This window comes from Maylandia zebra, linkage group LG5 (assembly GCF_041146795.1).
Source record: "Maylandia zebra isolate NMK-2024a linkage group LG5, Mzebra_GT3a, whole genome shotgun sequence".
Taxonomy (NCBI): Eukaryota; Metazoa; Chordata; class Actinopteri; order Cichliformes; family Cichlidae; genus Maylandia; species Maylandia zebra.
This window is the reverse complement of record NC_135171.1, coordinates 5,771,812-5,789,570: the sequence shown is the minus strand read 5'-3', so window position 1 is coordinate 5,789,570 and position 17,759 is coordinate 5,771,812. Positions and strand designations below refer to the sequence as shown.

Genomic DNA, 17,759 nt, shown 5'->3' with positions numbered 1-17,759 from the left:
GTCTCTCGTCAGTATGCCTCATGTTGTGTTCACTCCTGCCCTGTCCCGTTACGATTATCTGTGTCAGCTGTGTTCCCCGTGTGCTCCGACTTCCCTCGTTAACCCTCTGTGTATTTATGTGCATGTCTCCCTCAGTTCAGTGTCGTGTCGTCAATGTCTCCTCCCCGAACCTGTGTGTCTTTCTGTGTTCCCTCGGTCTTCTGTTAGCATTCCCAGTTTAGTTATGTTTCTTTGTGAAGCCTGCAATGAAGCAGTGATTTTGAGTTCAGTTCCTGTCTCCGTGAGTTTTGCGTTTGGGTCCTCATCTGCCTCCACACAGCCAGTTCATGAAAGACATTGAGTTGTTGTGTGGGACACCAGTAGTCCATGTCTGTTGCTGTAACAGTAGTTCATGTTTAGAGTAAAACATCCAGCTCACTGACTTGATAGGGGCAATAGTGTGCCTAAAATGTTGCATAATTTTGCTAAGAGATCTGTTACTTTGTGGTAATCTTAGATGAGTAGTTTTATTGACAAAAACCACCAGGTCATTCAGTGTTCCCTTAGTGATAATGTATAAGAGATGTTGGTGTACTATAACTGAAGTAATGTTGTTAAGTCCTTAAAGTCATATTCTTTTATTGTCATGACTGTATTTTAAGGTATTTTTATTTTTGTATGATATCTGATTTATATGGAATATGGTTGAAGTAAACTAAAGTATAAAATACTTAGTCAGTTATTTGTTTAATAGTAACTTAACATTATATAATTCACATATAAAACTATGAATTGTAATTTTAAATGGTTTAAAAGCATGTAGAATAGCATATGTAGGTCAGAATATTTCTCCTTTTTTTTTTTTATCAAGAAGCAAAGACGAAAAGGAGAAAAAAAAGAAACAGGGCAGGGTTCGGTGGTTGAATCATCCATCCCCACCAATGTCAAAACCAAATCTACGCCCTTGTTAAAGACTTTACCTGAAAAGCGCATGATGTTATAATATACATTGGTTGCATCATCACACGGAGCAAAATGTATATTTTTATGGTACTGTGATGAAGTGAAAATGCTGGTATGGTGGGACTGAATAATCTAGATGTAAGGAATAGAGATCCAGAATCATAGGTGCAGCAAAACAGTAGCTTCCTGTATGTATCATGCTCTTCTTGCATGGTTAGTCTCTGAAACATCCTTTTGGTGTAAGAGGTCATTATACTGTGGCGTGGACCTCCTTCCTCATTCTAGAGATGGTTAAACGAGTGTTTTTCTCTGTGCCTTAAAATTTTACTCCAGTTACGGTCTCTAAAATGCCTTGTCCCAGCATTAAAAAACAAAACACACACACACACACACACACACACACAAAACCCCACTGATTACAATAACATTTCTCAAGCAAATGTGGTCAGTTAAAAAGACCACTATTAAAAGACCCCAAGCATTTTACTGTGTGCTTCTTTTCTTTTCTTTTTAAAAAAAAATTAAATATTTAAATATGAAAGCCCTGTTAGAAATTTGTATATTTTTTTCATAACAGGGACAGTGGCAAAGCAGTTATGTAATGCTACTGTGAACATTTTAAGAACACCTGTTTGGCCACTGTAAGATGGGTGTAGATGTGTTTTGGTTTTGCAATAAGAGATCAAGTAAATGTTGCTATAGATAACTTGGCCTGTTGTTAACAGCTGTCCCCTTTACAGCAATCCTCATCAATGTGGAAGGGCAAGAAAAATATATAGATATAAAGATTATCATCTCTGTCAGTGCGCCCTAGGGTGGCTGTGGTTACAATGTAGCTTGCCATCACCAGAGTGTGAATGTGTGTGTGAATGGGTGGATGACTGGTTGTGTAAAGCGCTTTGGGATCCTTAGGGACTAGTAAAGCGCTATACAAATACAGGCCATTTACCATTTATTTACCATTATCACCACTAAATTAAGAGGTCTATATAAAATCACAAAATCTTAAGAAGCAGTTTTGAAATTTGAAAACAATTTAAGATTTAAAAAGCTGCATTCCACATACTACGTGATATTGTTTGATTGCTTTGGCAAACAGTCAAAATCCTTTTCCTCCTGTAGGCTACCACAGGCCTACCACATAAACTATCCTTGTAGGATTGCGTTGATTTTCTATCCTTGAGGATAGAAAAATGGACTGGATACCTCTGAGGAGCGCAGCTGGGCAGGGATGGACAGTTTCAGAACATTAAAAAGGAAATGAATGAAAATAGTAAATGGTGCAGAAAGAATATAGAATATAAACATTAAGAATGCACTTCTGTTTTTCACAATAATAGCTGAAAGAAATGTTGAATGAGATATCGATTTGAGTTAGTGAAACTAGAGCAATCTAAGCAGCTCCATACTTGATGACTTTGGCTCTCTTTCAACACTACCTGACTGTTTCAGGCAGTCAGTCAGTGCTGGGTCATTTTCATGGTCATTTTCTCCCTTTGAGGCATTCCCTTCTCACCTACCAAAGCCCCTATGAATCTGCTTTCACAACTTGTTGACTGAAGAATTGAAGAACAGAACTGTACATATAAAACTGACAAATAAGACCTTCAAGGCAAAATTTCAATCATAGGTCTTGGTCATCAAAATTAATGACTGATGGTGGGCAGTGTTCCCTCTAAGCTGCGCACGTACGCAATTGCGCACACTGCACTGCTCTCTGCGCACAGAAAATCTGCGTTGCGCACAAAAAAAATCTAACCTGAATTGAAATTAAAATTAATACTTCAACAATCCTGTTTTGCAGTGTTAGTCAGTGACTGGCTGCTACCATTTGGGATTAGAACGATGCCACCTTATCCCATAGTTCAGCCAATAATGCGTATATCAACGTCATTGACAGGCTATGACAGCGTCTTTATGTGCCGACACCGGTGTTTTAGCTGGCAAAGCGACGTGGCTGATGTGGAGTGAAGCCACGCTAATGACAACGTGTACAACCATTTGAGATGTGAGCAGGACAGACGGAACAATTTTGGGTTAGTAAAGTCGACTTTATACCAGTTTTTAAATCGTGTTGATAGGTCACTAAAACCAGAGTTGTGATTTAAAAAAAAAAATCTGCAATGTTTGGTTTTCTTCAAACTTGCTTTTTGTTGATTTTTATTTTTAGGTTTTAGCTTCTGTGAAGCACTTTGTGATTTTTATCTTGAAAGGTGCTATATAAATAAAGTTTTACTTACTTACTTCCTGAATACTATCGTTGTTTATACACTCAACAAAAATATAAACGCAACACCTTTGTTACTGCTCCCATTCCCCATGGGATGGACGTAGAGACCTAAAATTCATTCCAGATACACAATATAACCATCCCTCCCAAACAGTGGTCACAAATCAGTCCAAATGTGTGGTAGTGGGCACATCTGCTATATTGAGATAATCCATCCCACCTCACAGGTGTGCCACATCAGGATGCTGATCTGACATCATGAGTAGTGCACAGGTGTACCTCAGACTGCCCACAACAAAAGGCCACCCTGGAATGTGCAGTTTTTTGCGCTATTGGGGGTCTGGGGACCCAGAACCGGTCAGTATCTGGTGTGACCACCATTTGCCTCATGCAGTGCAACACATCGTCGCATGGAGTCTATCAGATTGTCAATTGTGGCCTGTGGAATGTTGGTCCACTCCACTTCAATGGCTGTGCAAGGTTGTTGGATATTCGTGGGAACTGGTACACGCTGTCGTATACGCCGGTCAAGCACATCCCGAACATGCTCAATGGGTGACATGTCCGGTGACTATGCTGGCCATGCAAGAACTGGGACATTCTCAGCTGCCATCTGCCCTGAACAATGTGAACCATGATTCATCCGTGAAGCGTACACCTCTCCAACGTGCCAGACGCCATCGAATGTGAGCATTTGCCCACACAAGTCTGTTACGGCGACGAGCTGGAGTCAGGTCAAGACCCCGATGAGGACGACGGGCATGCAGTTGAGCGTCCCTGAGACGGTTTCTGACAGTTTGTGCAGAAATTGTTTGGTTGTGCAAACCAATTGTTCCAGCAGCTGTCTGGGTGGCTGGTCTCAGACGATCTTGGAGGTGAACCTGCTGGATGTGGAGGTCCTGGGCTGGTGTGGTTACACGAGGTCTGCGGTTGTGAGGCCGGTTGGATGTGCTGCCATATTCTCTGAAACGCCTGTGGAGACGGCTTATGGTTGAGAAATGAACATTCAATGCACGGGCGACAGATCTGGTTGACATTCCTGCTGTCAGCATGCCAATTGCACGCTCCCTCATTGCTTGTGGCATCTGTGGCATTTTGCTGTGAGACAAAACTGCACATTCCAGGGTGACCTTTTGTTGTGGGCAGTCTGAGGTACACCTGTGCACTACTCATGATGTCAGATCAGCATCCTGATGTGGCACACCTGTGAGGTGGGATGGATTATCTCAATATAGCAGATGTGCCCACTACCACACATTTGGACTGATTTGTGACCACTGTTTGGGAGGGATGGTTATATTGTGTATCTGGAATGAATTTTAGGTCTCTGCGTCCATCCCATGGGGAATGGGAGCAGTAACAAAGGTGTTGCGTTTATATTTTTGTTGAGTGTATGTACTGATGAAAGAAAGGGTAAAAACTGCGTTTTATAAGAACAAAGGCTCGAAAGCACTCTCCGCCTGTGAGCAAAAACAACCCCCACCCCCCTCTTCCTTTCCTATTCGTCCAAAAAAAGTACCAAACAAAAATCAAGGAGCACAAGAGTCCAAAAATGCAGGAAAACACATCAAAAATGAAACTAGAGCTCAACAAGAGTCCATGAAAAGTTCAGGGGACCAACTGTGCACATGGCAATGGCAACGACGGGCAAACAGTTCAGGAGGCCGACCGTGCACACGGCAACGGCGGTGGCGCAGGCAAAACCAATCAGGAGGCCGACCACTTGGAAGGCAGTGGCGGCCACTGAGCAGGTCCGGAGGTCGGCTGCGATGCCAGCGGCGGCGACAAACTCTTTCCGGAGGCTGTCCCCGAAGGCCATGATGCCAACTTAGAGGCCTGGAAAACGGCCGGCAGAGGCGAGGCGGAACAGGTCGAGCTGGCTCTGACAGCGGTGTGGCAACCGCAGGACCAGACGAGGCAAGACCAGACAAGGCAGGACCAGACTAAGGCGGAGCTGGACCAGACGAAGACGAAGGCGGAGCTGAAGCTGGACCAGACGAAGGCGGCGTCACGGAGGCTGAACCAGACTAAGGCGGCGTCACGGAGGCTGGACCAGCCGTGGATGAAGGCACGGAGGCTGGACCAGCCGTGGATGAAGGCACGGAGGCGGGACGGCTGCGGAACCTGACGGCGGCGATGCTGCAGGCGGCGATGCTGCAGGCGGCGATGTAGAAATCGCGGGGGATGATTCAGCAGGTGACAGCTGAACAGACTTCCCCGGACCATCAGCAGATGTGAGGATGTGCTTACTGGGTCCTCCGGGACCCTCAGCTAACGAGGCGTGGTGCTGGGTGGGCTCCTCGGACCCTCCAGCAGACGTGGCATGAGGCTGGACGGGCGACTCGGGCCCTCCAGCTGACAACACATAACAATAATAATAATAATAATGGATTGGATTTATATAGCGCTTTTCAAGGCACCCAAAGCGCTTTACAATGCCACTATTCATTCACTCTCACATTCACACACTGGTGGAGGCAAGCTACGGTTGTAGCCACAGCTGCCCTGTGGCAGACTGACAGAAGCAAGGCTGCCATATCGCGCCATCGGCCCCTCTGGCCAACACTAGTAGGCGGTAGGGTAAAGTGTCTTGCACAAGGACACAACGACCAGGACAGAGAGCCCAGGGATCGAACCGGCAACCTTCCGGTTACAGATACGCTTCCCAACCCCCTGAGCCATGGTCACCCCGTGAGGCTGGACGGGCACCTCGAGCCCTCCAGCTGGAGCAGATGCAGGACCAGAGACAATTGGGACCCCTGGCTGAGGGTGAAGATGAGCGGCTGACTGAGCAGATGACAACGCTAATGATTCCTCCACTAATTGAGCTACTGACTGGGTCATGGACTGTAACAAAGCTTGCAGAAAATCCGATTGTGGTAGCGACTGAGCTATAGATAGCGGGGGTGAAGACTGAGCTATGGGTGACTGAACTTGAGATGAAAGTGGTGGGGGTGGAGTTGGTGACTGGGCTACAGGCGGCTGCTGAGCAGGAAACACAGGACACTGAGCAACAGGTGGCTGATGAGCAGCTAGCTGAACTGAAGGTGGCTGCTGGTCAGCTAACTGAGATGAAGGTGGCTGCTGATCAGCTGACCGAGCTGAAGGTGGCTGCTGATCAGCTGACCGAGCTGAAGGTGGCTGCTGGGCAGCTGACCGAGCTGAAGGTGGCTGCTGGGCAGCTGACTGAGATGAAGGTGGCTGCTGGGCAGCTGACCGAGCTGAAGGTGGCTGCTGGGCAGCTGACTGAGTGGAAGGTGGTTGCTGGGCAGCTAACTGAACTGAAGGCCAGGAAACACACTGGTCATTTTTAAACATGGGCACAGGAGTAGGCACAACAACTTCTGAATTAACTACTCCTGAGTTACCTGGCAGGGGCTTATGAATATCTGGGATAACACACACGTTGTTTGCGCTCACAGATGTGTTGAGTTGAGGACGAACAGCGGTCTCTACATGCTTGACAGGTTTCGAAGCATGACAATCATCCAGAACATTCCTAGCCGGCTGTTCAGACAAAATCCCAGACTCCTGCTGGGACTGTGAATGCTGGCAGCGCATCCGCCGCTTCCCAGTTGAAATGGGATCAGGGCTGGTAAAAGGTGACATGGAGAAACGCTGCTGCGGAGTGGAAATGAAAACTGCACCAGTCCGTACTACAGGAGAAAAGGGAAGTGTGGTTGGGTGGTGATGCCTAGGGTTGCCTTTCTTCTTCGAGGATGGATCAAACGATTTGGCGATAAACCTTGGCAAAAACTGCCGCTTACGTCGAGAACACCACGTGGTGAGGGACTCCAGGAGGGTAGCTGAATCGTCCTTTCCTGGACCGCCCATGCCAAACAGTTTGAAGGCTAGCCTCGCTCTTAGAGCTGTTATTATTTGCTTAAGTCCATTTATGTTTAGAAAACTGATGGTGGAGGCAGTGGACGACAAAAAATTATCAAAAAACACTACCTCCAGCTGCCTCTTGTAGGGGCTTGCAGCGTGGATTATCCTCCAACAGTAATGACTGACTGAGCTATGGGTGACTGAACCCATAGGTGCGCGAGATTCTCTCCCTCAGAGGTGAAAAGTGAGTCCGCTGGATCCATACTGGTTGCGTCGTTCTGTCAGGGCTCTGTGTGCGGGCAGGTGGAGATGTGGATCCAAGTGCAGGACTCTGAGACAGAAATATACTGAAAACCACAGCTTTATTGCTGGCACCAACAAAACAGAAACCAAACATGAAGACACTAACTGGAACACACAAGCAGGATCTGCGGGTACGATGCGACACCGAGCACAGGAAAACACAGGGCTTATATACACATGGTAGTAATGAGGGAATGGGCAACAGGAGGCAGACACAGCTGGGAGAGATCAGGGCTAACGAGACAGGGGGAACAAAGCTGCACACACTAACCTAAGACAAAGACTTTCACAATAAAACAGGAAACATGAAACACTACTAAAATTCAATTTTCAATTCAATTCAATTTTATTTATATAGCGCCAAATCACAACATAAGTCGCCTCAAGGCGCTTCATAGATACAGAGAAAAACCCAACAATCATATGACCCCCTATGAGCAAGCACTTTGGCAACAGTGGGAAGGAAAAACTCCCTTTTAACAGGAAGAAACCTCCGGCAGAACCAGGCTCAGGGAGGGGCGGCCATCTGCTGCGACCGGTTGGGGTGAGAGAAGGAAGACAGGATAAAAGACATGCTGTGGAAGAGAGACAGAGGTTGATAACAGATATGATTCAATGCAGAGAGGTCTGTTAATACATAGTGAGTGAGAAAGGTGACTGGAAAGGAAAAACTCAATGCATCATGGGAATCCCCCGGCAGCCTATGTCTATTGCAGCATAACTAAGGGAGGTCCAGCCCTAACTATATGCTTTAGCAAAAAGGAAAGTTTTAAGATAAGATAAGATAACCTTTATTAGTCCCACACGTGGGAAATTTGTTTTGTCACAGCAGGAAGTGGACAGTGCAAAAGTTATGAGGCAAAAATTAGAATACAATAAGAATAAATACAGTACACAACTGTACAGAATAGAATAAAATAAAATACTATATACAGTAGAATAAAATAAAATAAATATACAATAAGATAAAAATAGAATACAAATACTATATACAACTGAGTAAAAATACAACGATGACAGAAAGGATTATTGCACTTAGTATTATTGCATATGTATGGATGTGTGTGCTTGATCAGTTAAAGTCTTTATTATGGAGTCTGACAGCAGTGGGGAGGAAAGACCTGCGAAATCTCTCCGTCCCACACCGTGGGTGCCGCAGTCTCCCACTGAAGGAGCTGCTCAGTGCTGTCACAGTCTGCTGCATGGGGTGGGAGATGTTGTCCATCAGGGATGACAGCTTAGCCGCCGTTCTCCTGTCACTCACCACCTCCACTGGGTCCAGAGGGCATCCTAGAACAGAGCTGGCCCTTCGGATCACCCTGTTCTGTTTTAAGCCTAATCTTGAAAGTAGAGATAGTGTCTGTCTCCTGAATCCAAACTGGAAGCTGGTTCCACAGAAGAGGGGCCTGAAAACTGAAGGCTCTGCCTCCCATTCTACTTTTAAATACTCTAGGAACAACAAGTAGGCCTGCAGAGCGAGAGCGAAGTGCTCTAATAGGGTGATATGGTACTACAAGGTCATTAAGATAAGATGGGGCCTGATTATTTAAGACCTTGTATGTGAGGAGCAGGATTTTGAATTCAATTCTGGATTTAACAGGAAGCCAATGAAGGGAAGCCAAAACAGGAGAAATATGCTCTCTCTTTCTAGTCCCTGTCAGGACTCTTGCTGCAGCATTTTGGATTAGCTGAAGGCTTTTCAGGGAGTTTTTTGGACATCCTGATAATAATGAATTACAGTCGTCCAGCCTGGAAGTACACGGACTAAAAGACACGGACTCGACACAGAGGGGCGGACAGAAAATAATACATGAAACTCAAACAATACATGAAACCACAATTCCTAAAACATAGATAAACAAAACATGAAACTCTAATAATAAACATCATCATCATCACAACAAGAGAATGGGAAAACAATCCAAAACACCAAGATAACTGAAACACAAAGTACCAGAGAAACATAAAGAATAATCCATGATAGGGCTGGGCCATATTATACCGTTCACGGTAATACCGGTATAATGTTAGGCAACGATAGGAAAATGAAATATCGCGATAGAATGGGAGTAAAACGCGCATGCGCAGTGCCTTTGTTTTCATACGCACATGGCCAATTATTGAGGAACCAGAATTGGTTTGTAAAAATGGTGCAACTTCCATGATGTGGAACTGGTTTGGTGTTTGTCCGTCAGATACACAACAAAGCACATTTTTTTGCAGAACATGCAAGCGGCCGTTGTTATTGTCGTATTTGTCGGACTAAGATGCTCTTAAATCTGGGAGTAATCTGGGTCCTAAACTCAGTACTCTTCAGGTCAAACAACACTGCAGCATCACTGAGCGTTAAAAACTGTCTAAATTCTTTCATCTTTAATAAAACGATCAGCATTGCTGCTTTACCAGGTGTAACTATGAAGTTTAACTTCCAGGCATCCATGAAAACAAAAGTTATTACATTTAACGGAGTTAGAAGTTAGCAGGAAGCTAGCGGAAGTTAGCTCGCTAGTTTCGCTAGTTACCTAAGCATGATATAGCACGTTCTGACTGAGAGATTTCTGAAAAAATTCAAACGTACAGCTCTGCTATCACTTCCAACATAAATGAAGACAGGAAACTAAACAGCAGTGACGTTTGTAGGGTTACTGAAGTTGGGCTAGCTGGTATATAATGATGTGCTACGTGATCGCTAGCGACACAGCTATGTTAGCATAACATAAACAGTGAAGCTGGAGGACGAACACTAACACTTTTCCACTTATAAAAGTTAACGTGAAGGTTCCTCATGGTTAGAGACAAATGCAATCGCATGTCCGGATGCTGTAAACGGACCAAACTTCAGTCAGGAGAACAACTGAGATAATCCATCCACAATACGAGGTTAGTCATTAATATACTGCAACAACATGGGAATAGATCAGCTGCCAGAGAATTCAACATTAATGAATCAATGGTACAGAAGTGGAGGAACAGTGGCGTGTCTAGAAAATTTTTGTTGGGGGGGCCAGGTAGGGGCACAGATTTGGAGAAGGGTGGCAGATTTAATTGGCAGATAATGTTTTAAAAAAAAATTCTACCAACCCTTAACCATAATTCAATAATCCTATAAACCTAATAACCAAATGCACTTTTAACTCTTATTAGAATGAGATTTTAACCACTATGGTGCAAAGTTTTTAGATACTGCGTTGATAAAGTACAAGAGATACAATCAGTGCTTTGTCAGTGCTTACTCAGCAGTCAAGGACAACAATATTTGCATAGTATTTTTACTGACATATAGTGCACATATGTTTTGGGCAAAAACATTTTTGAAAATTAAAATACGAACATTTGTAACAAACAATTGACAAATTAGCCAATGCCAATGCAAAACTTTATCTGCCTGTTAAAAAAAGAAGATAATCTTCTCACAAACTGGTGTTTGATTTTGAAACAGGAAAAAAGTGGGGAAACAACTGAAAAGACTAACATTTGAATGAAACCTGAAAGCAAGTAAATACTTTCTATGCTGCCTTATCGTAAACTTTGGTAATATTGATAAAGAACAACACTGGCTGATGATAAAATACAGTCAGCTGGCATGGTGACACTGCCAGTATTAACCTGCAGGGCTGGACTGGGACAAAAAAATTGGGCATTTTTACTACAGACCGACCCACCAGGTAGTAAAGCCATAAAGACTTTGACTGAAAACAAACCCTGTTGTGACAGTGATGTACAGTCTTGTTGGTATATGTATGATTTCTATACATTTTACGTCAGATAAAAACTTTGGTTGTAAGATTTAGATAATTATTTAATAAAAACTAGGTATTTTAAATGAGAATAAGAAAGAAAAGTATTTCTTTGTGCCCACCTTTCCCTGTTAATGCCCTACCTGGCCCCCTGGCAAAACTTTGCTAGACCCGCCCCTGCACAGTTACCAGCTGTCTGCTACATAAAAAAGGATCCTGGTGTTATTTGTCTCTCAGAAACAGTTCATAACTTCCCTTCAACTCATTCATGTCACCTAAAAGGTAAACCTGTTTCTCCATCACCTGTTCAGCTCTGATGGTTCAGTAAGGACATCTCCTGGTTTCATCTTCATGTTTCCCTCTCACCACATATCTAAACAGACATCATGACCAGCAGCTTTACAGCTGTGGCTCCAGCAAACATCAGCTGATACTAGAAATTAATATTAAATACATTCTAACAACAGCCGATCAAGCTTAAACGTGCTGCTGTTGTTTAGCGCAACATCTGCTGGTTTCCTCTTTCTGGCGCAAAGTGGGCGATAAACAAGAGAGAAAAGCCGATCAGCTGATCATTGATCAGTTTCATGATTGAAGTAGCAACAGGAGAGGGAGGGAGAGAGAATGAGAGAAGAGGCAGCTGTGCAGCATAAAGACAGAATAAATCCAGCTTTGTGCCTTTTTTCCATTCTAGCTAAAGTCCGGGACAAACTGCGTCTCTTCTCAGCTCAATACGAAACGTGTAATATTTTCTCTGAATGAGGGACCATTCCATTTTTTTAAGGAGCCGTTGGCAACTCTACTAACCTTATGAATAAAATAAAGTTCACTATCAGTAACATCATAGCACCCACCCAGCTGTATAAAAACTCCGTCAAACTGGCTAGAACGCAGTATGAGTTATTGCAACTGACAGTAAAAAGTCAGCAACATGAAAATAAACTCCACCTAAACTTGGTTTATATCTGACCCAGATAGACTGCAGGTCATAACTTCTTACCTGAAGTTCAGTTCACCTGACACTCGGACTGGTGGCTGCTTCGGGTCTCTCCTCCTGCCTCCCCTTCCCTCATCCACCTGTTGCCTCTGTGGAAGCCCCGTCATAGCCACCACCAAACAACGGAGTTATTTCTACACATCGACCTGCATCTGGCCAATCCACCACCTCTCATTGTTCATGCCATTACAAAAAAAATAAAAAATAAGTCACTGGGGATATGCCCGGTATGCCCGATGGCCAGTCCAGCTATGTTAACCTGCAACCAAATCTGCAGCTCCATACAGCAATGTTACGACTTAGATTATATCTTATAACGCATAACTCTTATGTTAGCTGCCCTCAGTAGCATACTGTCTGAAATATTCCACAGCTGCAATAATTCTTTAAGTGTTATTTTTTTCCTTGGTATTCTAATTTCACCGAAGTTTACTAAACTCAGCAAACTTGATATTACTTACCGGGACATTTATTCTGTCCTCATTTTCTTTCACCGAAAAATTGTTTCCTGCAGTGCCATCTTTCGCACTTGGCTCTCCTACCTTTGCTAACGTGATGCGCATAGCGCAGAAGCGATGCTGCATTCACTTACACTCGGATATCTGAGCGTCACCGTGAAAACATAATCGGACATTTGATATTTGATTGAATTTTATTGTTTTGCCTTTGGGGTGGCACCTGGGGTGGCCAGTCTGGTTTGGGGGGTGGCCTGTGCCCCCCCAGGCCACCCCGCTGGACACGCCATTGTGGAGGAAGCAAGAAGAATGAGTTTAATAAAGTTTGATTTATCTGACTGCTTTGTTTCGCTTAATGTGCCTTATAATCCCGTGCACCTTATGGTCCGAAAAATGCGTACTGCACACTGCAGTTTAATGTTGCAAAGCACCTCTTTTTAACTTCAGTGGATATTATACATGGTTATGCTCAGGATATGTCAGCCCATTTCTACTGGAAATGCCTTTGGGTTAAACTTTCAGCAAGGAATTTGCATTTGCACTGATACATTTTTATAAAGCTTTAGTGTACATAAAAACCAGCTTCTTGTTTACGTGAAAATAAATGGAAGGTTGTCTTTTTGCGCTAGTAATGTTGTGGAGTTGTATTTTGTCTCGCATCAATTATATCGTCAGTTATATCGTTATCGCAAATTTTCAAATATATATCGTGATAAATATTTTTGGCCATATCGCCCTGCTCTAATCCATGATGCAAAAGTAAACCAAAACATAATAAACTCAAATTACTGGGTCCAACGGACCCAGAACCGTGACAATTTTTACTTCCAATATTGTTAACACACTGCACAAGTCAATGACTAGATTTTTTTTAATTTTCATTGTAAATGGGCTAAAACAGTTAATTAAAAGTAGTCTAACATAAATGTAAATGCTGTAATTTGATTATTTTAACAAACCATGTAACTTGGATGGATTAGATGCCAGCGTGACCGCAGTGCACACGTCTGATGTCGCTCACAGTGGTCCAAGGGACCGCTCAGGGAGTTTGTGTGTTCGCTCAGACACGTGAAAAATTAGAGGGAACATTGGGGCCTTTGTGGAAAGTGAAACTTAAGCTTAGTGAGTAGAAATGCAACTGATGTCTAAAGCTGATGAATCAGTTATGAAATAGGAATGAAACTTGTGAGTTTCAGAAAGTCTTTGCAAGAGTTTGCACTGACATCACATTTCAACATGTTCTCACTCCCAACTCGTCAAATGTGTGACGCATGGTCAGGCTCCCTCTGCTTCACTTATTGACACGCAGGGTACCTCCCTCGCGTCGAGAATTGACGTGCAGGGTCCTCTCATTGAATACTATAGAGCTCCCTAAACGTTGTTTATTGAAGATAAGAGTTTGCCGCGGAAGAGCTTGTTGTCCGTATATTTATATATTTCCGAAATCACATTGTAGTGACGTATACAGAACACAATAAATTATACAATGTAAGCAACTACCTGAGAAACAGCAGATACAGCAGATAAATTAATTATAGTTATTACTTTTGTATCGTTTATTGCATTTATGGAGGGAGTGGTGTATGCTGGGTAATGGCACAGCTAGCGACTGGGTGACTTTATTCACCCGCTTCGGATGTTATGAGTCCATCAGGCGATATTAGCAGAAATCAGTCCCATATATATGGGCCATCTCCTGCTAGATTGTTCAGAAGGTTGTTATCATCCATCCAGATGGAGGATCACTAACATGAGCGTGGGAAGACTCCAGAATCCACTCTGGCTGGAATCCGGTGGATACAGCAGTGTTTACAGGTAAGACCATTTAAACCATAGGTGTCAAATTCTGGCCCGCGGGCCAAATTTGGCCTGCAGCCTAATTACATTTGGCCCGCAAAGCCATACCAAATTACTATTAAGAGCTGGCCTACTGGTATTATACAGCTAATATATATATTGTTTAGTATTAAGCTTTGCTTGTTCCATATTCAGTTTTTCAGCAAAACGTGTTTGAGTCCATAAGAAAAGATTCATTCTTATATCTGGAGGAATAAATATATTTCAATAAATATTAACGTTAGCCCGCAACTTTGTTCCAGTTTTGAATTTTGGCCCACTGTGTATTTGAGTTTGACACCCTTGATTTAAACGGACAGCATTTATAGAATGACTATTAAAAGTCAGCGAGTGTCAATAATGTTAATGTGCTTATGTTAGCAATACACCAAGTGCTAATATAACAGCTTTAAGATGCATTTGTAGATATTATTACGTGTTTTATCGTCTTTATGGTGCTAGCTTAAATTACGGTGTAAACGTTAGCTTATATTAGAGTAAAGCTGTTACTGTTTAAACGATGCTAGCACAGAAATATTAGCTTCTGTCATGACTGATGAAGTTACTAGTTAATTATCCATGAATGTAAGTGTAAATGGCTGTTTGTTTCTATCTGATAGACTGGTCGGCTGTCCGGGGTGTACCCTGCCTGATAACCTATCACTTCAGGGTTATTTCTCAGCCCTGTTGCAACCAGTATAAAGATAGGAGGATGGTAGTTGTTGTAGACCCCTTCAATTTTTATGGTAACCATAATCTAGATTTTGTTGAACCGCATGCAATATGAAGACAACATGTAGTATTTAAGTGACCAAGTAGTATTTGGATAAAAGTTACTGAATAGTGTTGAAATAAAATGACAGAATTGAAGGATTAAAATATTCCAGGAGCTCAACTTACTCCATCTGAACATGTTTCAATCGTGTTTTATGAACACAAAATGCACAGGTTTACGAAATATGAAAAGGTTGTGTTGATTTAACTCAGTTGTTTAAGTTTCTGCCAAAGCAAAACATTTGTGTGCAACCAGTGTCCACTATTGAATCAAGTAAACCCAACATGTCTTTTGTCGGTGCAAAAAGGAGTTACGGTGCCTGTATTCCTACACAATATTGTCCCTATGTTTTCCCCGTGCTCTCTCTCCTCCTGTCTGAACCTCTGTACTTCCTGTTTTACTTTGCCCGTTTCCCGTCAGTGTTGCGTTCACTCCTGCCGTGTCTTGTTATGATTATCAGTGTCACCTGTGTATTTATGTCTGCGTCTCCCTCAGTTCTGTGTCGCATTCTCCCTCATGTTGTGTGTGTTCCTCCCTGTTCCTTGGCGAGCTTTGTATTTAGTTTTCCCAGTTTAGTTTTGTATTTCCTACGTTCTGTCTCTCCAGCATTAAAGCTGTGATTTTTGAGTTCATCCCCGAGTCTGTGAGTTTTGCAATTTGGGTCCTCCTCCTGCCTGCCACACAGCGATCCTTGACAATTTTATTGGTTACGTTTGTTTTTGCTTTTGTTACAGTGCACTGAAATAAGAACATCTGAGAGGTGTGATCCACCGGTGGTGATATTTTGGTATTTTGTGAGTTCTTGATTTAACAAATCAGCTCTTTAATCCAGGCCTGAGAGATTGAACTTTAAAGCGCTATAAAAATATTCTTACTGAAAACAGTTGCAAAGTATTTTTCTCCATGATTGTAATGGGCTCAGGAGAAATTCACTTATATGGGATATTGATCACATGAGAAGTCCTGAACCCAAAAGGATTGCAGCGAGTCAATCCAGTCCAAAAAACGAGGAACTGTTTTCCTTTAAAATGATGACGTCATCTTGCTGGTGAGGGAGGCTCGAATAGGCTGCGCGTGAGACTCCATTATCAGCAATATCTGGTATGAATGTGTGTGGATGTATGCATGTGACTGGACTGTGATGGACTGACGACTAAAAGTTTTAACTGACTTGATACTGAGAAAAAACGGTACCGACTTTAGGATTAGTAAATGTCCACAAACAATTCACCCAGCCTGTAAAAGAAGGGTGGATGTTGTGTCTGGCTTTGTTTTGTTTTTACAAGAACAGAAGGGTGACAGAGACTAAAGGGGGAGGCTGTAGCTTCACATGAGTGTGAACTGCAGACTTAACCCTTTAGTTGCTAATTTTGAGTTTCTGATGTTTGCATTAACAAAAGTGTGTTTTAGTAGCTGTGTTTCGATTAATGTATCACATTATATTGTTGGGAATGTTAAATGCTAAAGTGAAGAAAAGGTTTGATTTCACTCATGACTGAACATGTTATTATTAACCATAAGCGGGCCACTGTAAAGAGTCAATTAACTGTTATAGAGGGGGAAAAAAAAAGCCAAAAAAACCCCCTCTATTAATATCTGGATAACAGGGGAATGATAGGCGTGTCACATTCAAAATGGAGATATGTAATAATAAACACTGGTCCCCGTCTTTTGGGTGCTTTCATTGAAATAGTCAGCAATCTAAAAGTAGGATAGAACCGACAGGGGCATGTGTTGAGAGGTGGTGCTGCACAAGAACAAGAGCAAAATAAAGAAAAATATTGTGTTTAGCTTTGATAAATTAAAATTAAAATGTACCATTACACTCAGAGGATCAATATGAAATTCGATATATGCTAATTTTGTATGAAGTACATGATTGATAACTGTTCTGTCCTGAGCTTTTGTTTTTACAGCACCCACTTGACCACACCAACAGTTTCTCGCCACCAAAAGGGGGTACTTGCAAAGAACAGAGAGGAATATCATCAACACTGTGAAAGGTAAGCCCCGAAGGGGGTGATGACACCATAAATTTCACTTATGGTCAAATTCTCAAAATTTGACCCCAAACTTGAAAATTCTTCAAACATTTAGAGACAGAGTGGATAAACATAATGTCGCAAACCACATAAGGATGGAGCATTTGAATCGATAAGATGGTGAAATAACACGCAGTAAAAGGTTGATCATGTTGATTACAGTGGGGCAAAAAAGTATTTAGTCAGCCACCGATTGTGCAAGTTCCCCCACCTAAAATGATGACAGAGGTCAGTAATTTGCACCAGAGGTACACTTCAACTGTGAGAGACAGAATGTGAAAAAAAAATCCATGAATCCACATGGTAGGATTTGTAAAGAATTTATTCGTAAATCAGGGTGGAAAATAAGTATTTGGTCAATAACAAAAATACAACTCAATACTTTGTAACATAACCTTTGTTGGCAATAACAGAGGTCAAACGTTTACTATAGGTCTTTACCAGGTTTGCACACACAGTAGCTGGTATTTTGGCCCATTCCTCCATGCAGATCTTCTCGAGAGCAGTGATGTTTTGGGCTGTCGCCGAGCAACACGGACTTTCAACTCCCGCCACAGATTTTCTATGGGGTTGAGGTCTGGAGACTGGCTAGGCCACTCCAGGACTTTCAAATG

At 42.7% G+C, this 17,759-nt stretch overlaps 1 long non-coding RNA gene across 1 annotated transcript in view; it reads right to left on the bottom strand.

Moving 5' to 3' along the window:
* The window catches only part of LOC143418559 (uncharacterized), a 78,159-nt gene extending 65,690 nt beyond the window's left edge, over positions 1-12,469 (bottom strand). The window contains exon 1 of the long non-coding RNA XR_013098554.1: positions 12,041-12,469. This is a non-coding gene — a long non-coding RNA (uncharacterized LOC143418559). The remainder of the gene's footprint in view (positions 1-12,040) is intronic.
* Positions 12,470-17,759: the final 5,290 nt, after the last annotated feature.